Source organism: Salmo salar, chromosome ssa12 (genome assembly GCF_905237065.1).
Source record: "Salmo salar chromosome ssa12, Ssal_v3.1, whole genome shotgun sequence".
In the NCBI taxonomy this organism is placed as follows: Eukaryota; Metazoa; Chordata; class Actinopteri; order Salmoniformes; family Salmonidae; genus Salmo; species Salmo salar.
The window spans coordinates 52055483-52062457 of NC_059453.1; the positions used below are offsets into that span (position 1 = coordinate 52055483).

Sequence of the window (6975 nt, forward strand, 5' to 3'; positions counted from 1 at the left end):
TGTCTCTGTGTGTGTCTTTGTGTGCTCAGTTTCTTGTGCATTTTCAGTTAATTGGTTCAGAGGTTAGAGCCCAGGATAGGTCCAGGAGGTTTACCCGTTCACTTGTCCACACAGAGCACTATAATTAGCCAATGGATGAGCAGACTAACCATGGCTTTACTGTCCTTCCATGCACACACACGCACGGACACACAGACATGCACACACGCACGCACGCACACACGAACGCACGCACGCACAAACTGTGAAGCCCACAGAATGATGATTTACTATCCTATAAACAATCCCTCATTACATGGTAGAATGGACTAACATGGAGAGCGGCACCATAGAATTGTTTTGCAAACAAAATACATTTCAATGCATTTCTATTGGGCCCCTGTTCAAAACACATGAAGACTAATTAGGTCCCTGCTTTCTCTTTCTGGCCACTGCTATCTCTACTAGAACTAGTTATTATGGCATCTGGGTTGGGTTGACCGTGATATCATAGGCCGTGATGCCTGGTGCCTCTCTGTGTGTGGGGCAGGGGGTGAGGGATCCTGTGATCCAGTGCAGGGATCTACAGATAAACCCAGCTCAGTGCCTCTTTGAGCAGCAGGCAAGCCTTCTCAGCCCCGGGGATTACTGACAATCCCAGCAGGGCTCTGATTGGCTGCAACCGCCCGGGGAGGGAGGGGCTTGGGACATAGTGGGCGAGTTTGTTTTGCATGGCCTGGTGGCCCGGGTGGGCGGAGTTTGCACATTTTAGACCATTCCATTGGTCCTTAAGTGAAATGTCCACCCACCCGGGGCACCGGGCCATGCAAAACGAACTGGCCCAGTGACACGTAGGGGGAGTAGTGAAACTGGAAGCACTCAGCGTGACTGTCTTGGGCCAGTTGTGAGGTCTTAGATAGGGGGTGTGGTCTGTTTTAGTGAGGTGTCAACTCGTGGTGGGTGTGGCCTACTACTGTACAGCCGCGTTAGAAGTATAGCGTAACTAGTCTGAGGGGAAAGGTCACGTGCAAAACTCAGTACATTAGGATGAACCTTTCTAATCAGTCATATTGCAGAGCTTGTATTTATTGCCCTATTTTAGAGCTCGGAGCTTTTAAAAAAAAAAAAAAAAAGACTTTGTTCAACAACAAAAAGTATTGTTATAGAGAGTTTTACAATAATTCCCTGGTATTAGGGTGTAGGATTGGTTCCCATGGTAATTAGAGTCTGGCACTAGAATGCTAGCCACTGGATGACCCTCCATGCTGCATGAGGTCTGGCTCAGGGATTTAAGGGAATACTGTGAATGAAGACAGTGGTTCTCTCTTTCTCTCGTTCTCGCTCGCTGTCCCTGTTTCTTTCTCTTGATCTCTCTCTCGATGTCTCTCTCTCCCTTTCTCTCTGTCTCTCTCTCTCTCTCTCCTTTTGTCTGTTTCGTCTCTCTCAATTCAATTTACATTTTCAATTTAAAGGGCTTAATTGGCATGGGAAACATACTGTATGTTTACATCTCTCTCTCTCTCTCTCTCTTTCTCGCTCTAAAGGACACTGAGCTGAACCATGTGTGAGGAATGAGAATGGAATTGTGTGTATATGTGTGTCCTTTTGTCTGCCTGTAGGGCAGGCGTGTGCGCACACACTTAGTTATCCCTCCGGCGGTACAGTATTACAGTCCTACAGCTCTCCTCTGCCCCCTTGAGGTGAAATCAAGCCCTGAAATCTTTCAAATCAAATCACAGTTTATTTGTCGCATGCACAGATCAGCAGATGTTAAAGCAGGTGTAGCAAAACGCTTACGTTTCTAGCTCCAGCAATGCAGTGTCTAACAGTGCAATACTGATACACAAGTACAAAAAAAATGAAATTAAGAAATATCATAATGAGCAATGTCAGAGTCCTGGATATATATGTGTGGTCATGTATAAGACAGTCTGGACAATGTATAAGTAGGAAAATGTACTGGATGTCCAGCAGTAGTTATATAGGATGAGCTACAGTATGTCTAGAATACAGTACATACATATAAAGTGACTAATCAATTAGTCAGCTTCATTTCTCAGAGATCAAATAAAATGTAAACAAAATAATGTCGTAGGAACTCTATGGGACAGTAATGAACACATCTCCGTGTACTGTAAATTGTATGCCCTGTGTTTTGCCTGTGTTTGTCATATGATTCAAATGCCTGTGATATTGGATCCTAATGCAACACATACCGTATAGATTCAGTGCATATTGTTCTCGTAGCGGTGCAACATTTTGGTACGTTTCCCAGAAATCCCTGGTTTCCCAGAAATCCCATTTGGAAGATTCCTGGAATCAGGAGGACATAAACTGAAAATCCGGGAATCTTCCAATCGGGAAGATGGACAATCTGGGAGTTTTGGGAAAGTTACCGGAATTTTAGAACCTTTAGTTCTCAGTAGAAATGATCTCCAGGTGAGGGACACTGACCTTTGACCTTGTGTTTTCAGATACACCAACAGAATGCCAGGGAGAGCCTGCCTCACAGCTCCTAGTAAGAGAGTGAATAAGACAGATAGAATCCTCACCTTCCTGTCGGTTGTCTGCTTACTGAGAGATATAACTCCTGATCCAGCTACAGGACAGGGAGCTGTCACACACCTTAGGCTTGGCTTCAGCATCTCTCAGCTCAGGGGGATAGCAACGGAGGATGCTGTTTTTTCATCTGAATGTCTTGTATCACTCGCCGAGGTTCTCCTGTTGGAAAACCAGGCCAGATGGGAGCGATTGTAGTTGAAGGAAGCTTCATAGTGCCCTCTACAGGGCATTGAGGGGAAGTCACTCTTCCTTGTCTGAGGAATCCACATCTGACCACAATCTACTCGGTCCAGGTCCCAAATGACACCCTATTCCCTATTTAGTGCACTACTTTCGACCAGGGTCCATTGGGCTCTGGTCAAAAGTAGTGTATTATATAGGAAATATATAGGAAATAGGGGACCATTTGGGATGCAGAGTCTGTCTGAGGAGTCCACGTCTGACCAGAATCCTTCATGACTCCATGCTTTTGTGCTCAAAGGGCCTTTTTACAGCATCACCATTATAACGCAATGGAGGAGGTAGATAGAGGTACACAGCTCATAGGTTTTACTAGTACCAAAGAGACTTCTTCGCTAACTATGACACTCTAACTACTACACCGGAGGAGGCAAGACGTTACTACGGCGACAGACAAAAAACAAACAAACAATGCCCCTGTTATTAAACCCTTGAATGCTTGGTTTCTATGATCTCTACATTCCAGTATAGGGAACGATGACCCTTTCTTTGAATGTGTTTTTATTTCTCGTCCACCTGTTGTGATGATATGATGTCTACAGAATGCAACATGTACATGTGGACATGGGAATGCACGCACAATAATAATAATCGAAAAGAAACCCATATCTTCTCAATACTTTCTCCACCACCATGTCCAGAAGAGGGGCCACTAGACATTACTAGACGAGTAGGATCATGAGGAGGAGGAGGAGCTACCAGTGTGCCCCACCAATGAGAGTGTGAGATCTACACAGAAGAGAGAACCAAACGGAGCGCAAGTAAGCGTGGCCACGGCTGTTTTGTTTTTTTTAGCCATCGCAAAGCCATCAGTTGTCAATCCCAGAGCACTTTGGGACTTTGTTGTTGTTTCGTTTCTTTTTATGATCTATTTGTTGATTTATTTTCATCTTGTTTAGTTTCTTATCATTTTTGCCTGGTATTTTTGGGAAAAGAAGAGCCTTATTCGGGTACATGTTTTTTACTTGTATACCTCATATGTTTTGAAACGTCCATATCATACCTTTCTTAATTTATTTTTTGCACAAATGTATACTACAGTATGTATATACATCTAGCTAGAACACATAATGTAAATGATTAATTTGTGTATTTATATTTATGTGACTTCTGTTTTTGTTTTTTTCATGTTTTTCTTTGGTAAATCTATTTATATTTGAATGGTCTATGGTTTTCTTATTTATTATCTTGTGTTTGAATAATTTGCTGGTTGATTTTTAAAAGCAATAGCATGCAGAAAACGTTATACAGCACAATGGTGTTAATGTTGTTTAAAGTCGTGCTTGGGAATATCTGAAACATGTTGATAAACATCAGTAAATGTGTCAGAGAGTTGCATAACCACACATACACACCTAAATCTCGACATTTACGCTAACACACACACACACACACACACACACACAGGATTGGTTGGAAGCAATCATAATTTCAAATGTTCTATGCAATGATTCATTTTGAAACTGGAAAAGACTCCAAAAAAGTTGAATATCATGATGACCAATGTTACTCATACGACTCCCAACATCATTGTGAACTGAAAAACGTCAGAAAACGGTTATGAACATGTTTGTACTTGTATGTATGGGTCTTAATATTGAACTATTGAATCTAGACTTGTTTTTATTTTTGTGGCATGTTTAATAGTACCCCATCACTCCCCATACGGGGGACTTGTTGCCAAAGGGTTAACTGTATAGACTATCAGTCATGAATGTCCAACATCTTGTTGCTAGAAGCATGGGTTTGCTTGGCTTCGTCCGGCTGTTTGTATGACCTCATTAAGTCTTAGTGTGTGTGGCTTGACCAGGTTTCCACTGTGCCGTGGCGTGTTCGGCTTACAGTGACTGTCCAATCCGTGCTGCTATTCAAACCTGTGATGCGGTTGGTCAAGAAATTCTCCATGTAAAATGTAATTGTGCGTATTACGGTCGGTGTATAATCTGAAGGGTGGGTGGGTGGGTGGGGGTTCGTTTCTGGTGTCTGATTGGTTGATCAGACCCTCCAACAAATAGAACTGTTTCGTATGCCTAACTGCATATCGGGATGGCTTCATGTGGCAATATATGATGTGGGAAACAACATTAAAGTGCTTTGAAGCCACTAAAAGGTACATTTAAAGAACAACAAATCAAGGTATTATTAGTAGTGGGAGGAACAATGGGGGAAAATCCTAACCTCCAGTTAGTCGTGCATTCATTTCACTGGGAGACTAAGTGAAAATGTGACTTAAATTGAAGTTAAGATACGCCATTAAATGAACAGAAGCACGTCTAGAACTCAATCAGTGAACCGCTGAACCTTCCATATCCAAGGCCAACCTAGAGGGAACCTCCAGGGAACCTACAGTACTGTCAGTCAAGTCCGAGAGACTCGACATGCTGCTGACCCCAAGCCAGTCATTTCCCAAATCAGGGCACGTTATAATGAAAGCACAAGCCTGACTGGTAACAGTTTGTCGCTATACTGTCTGTAAAGACACAGAAATATGACACACCAATAGGAAATGTGTTGACAATTTCAAGGCGAGGTAAAAACAAATCTCTCATATGAATGAGTGTGGGTAGAATTAATCACAGAGGGTCCTTAGTGGTGGTTAGGTATAGATAGCTGCATGCTCACCATCTTCATAGAGACATTGTGGTCGATAAGAGAAGAGGTGCATGTGACAGAACAGCCATCACTGACTGTAGCCGTCCAGCGAGACACAAGGACAGACAGACATTGTCACTGTAAATACAGATGGAATCTTCTGTACAGCGTTTGAGTTCATAGTAAGGCCGTCTTGTGCATCCCCACGCTGTACTTGCTGCCAAATTTTGTGCTTTTGTGTATAATATAATATTTATTATGATTAAATATTATGATTATAATGATGAAATGAGCAGTGTATGTGACTGTTGGCAAAAGTGGAACAACTTGTATTCAGAAAACATATCTGTTCTCTGTGGAGTTTCTATACATATTGTGTTTGTAAAACAAGGAGAAATAACTCCATGGCAGAAGTTTATCCAGGCGTTCTATTGTCATTCTAAATCGGGAGGTTTCAAAGGTGATGGGACATGATCCGTTAATAAAAAAAAATTTAAAAAGAGATTGAAATAAGAGGAAAAAGCAACAAAAAATCCAGAAAAAGTCTTAACTCAAGTCATTCACTGTTGTAAGTGCAATGGGCGAAACATCAGTCGTGTATCCATTGTGAAATCTTGTGTTCTATTCAGTGTATTCCTGTAAACAGATAGAGTAACATTTTGGTGCATCATGTCATGTAATGTGATTAATGAAAATAATGACCCTGCAATTTGTTTCCAATCAGGAAAAAGAATAAAGAGAAAATGAAAAATCTCTATTTTGTAGTTATTTGTTTGTCATCCACTTTACTATATTTCCTTGTTCTCTCACTGAATGACTGACTGAAATGGTTGCCAACAGCAACCACTGTTCACCACAGTGTATTCAAGGAAAGAATTGTTGCCTGTCTCCCTAGAAATGACCGAAAAATACAAAGCTCTGCTGAGCACCTTGTAGTATTGAATAATAATAGCCATCAGAACAGCCTTAATTTGTCGGGGCATGGACTTTACAAGGTGCCGAAAGCGTTCCACAGATGCTGGCCCATGTTACCTCCAATGCTTCCAACAGTTGTGTCAAGTTGGCTGGATGTCCTTTGGGTGGTAGACAATTCCTGATGCCTGTGTCTTATTTCTATTACAGCATATTGGATGACTGTCATTCATATTCCATTCACCCAGTCCAATGTAACATCGATAGGTTTAGGCTTCTACATGATACTCAAATTGTAAGGAATGACGCTGGAGAATAGAAGCAGGTACGGGGAGTTGACATTTAATTAGGAATGGACATGCAACAGGACAGGAACAGCGTCAGAACTGGGAAACACAAAGACAGACGACAAACAATGCAGCAGTGGGGAACAGAGCTGGGGAACTGACAAATATAGGGGAGGTAATAAACAGGAGATTGAGTGAGTCTAATATCGCTGATGCGCGTGACGAGGGAAGGCAGGTGTGCGTAAATGATGGTGGCAGCAATGCGTAATGCAGGGCAGCAAGGCGCCCTCGAGCGCCAGGGTGAAAGAGCTGGAGCAGGCGTGACAGTAACACCCCCCCCCCGGCGTCCCGCCTGGGCGAGCCGGCCGAGACATGGGCGCTGGGCAAGCCGGCTGGGGTAAAC

At 42.7% G+C, this 6975-nt stretch overlaps 1 protein-coding gene across 2 annotated transcripts in view; it reads left to right on the top strand.

Annotated features, from left to right (window-relative positions):
* The window catches only part of LOC106565168 (protein bassoon), a 105837-nt gene extending 99711 nt beyond the window's left edge, over positions 1-6126 (top strand). For both annotated transcript variants that reach the window (XM_014131999.2, XM_014132000.2), the window contains exon 13: positions 2454-6126. The gene's annotated coding sequence lies outside the window, so the exon portion shown is untranslated. The remainder of the gene's footprint in view (positions 1-2453) is intronic.
* Positions 6127-6975: the final 849 nt, after the last annotated feature.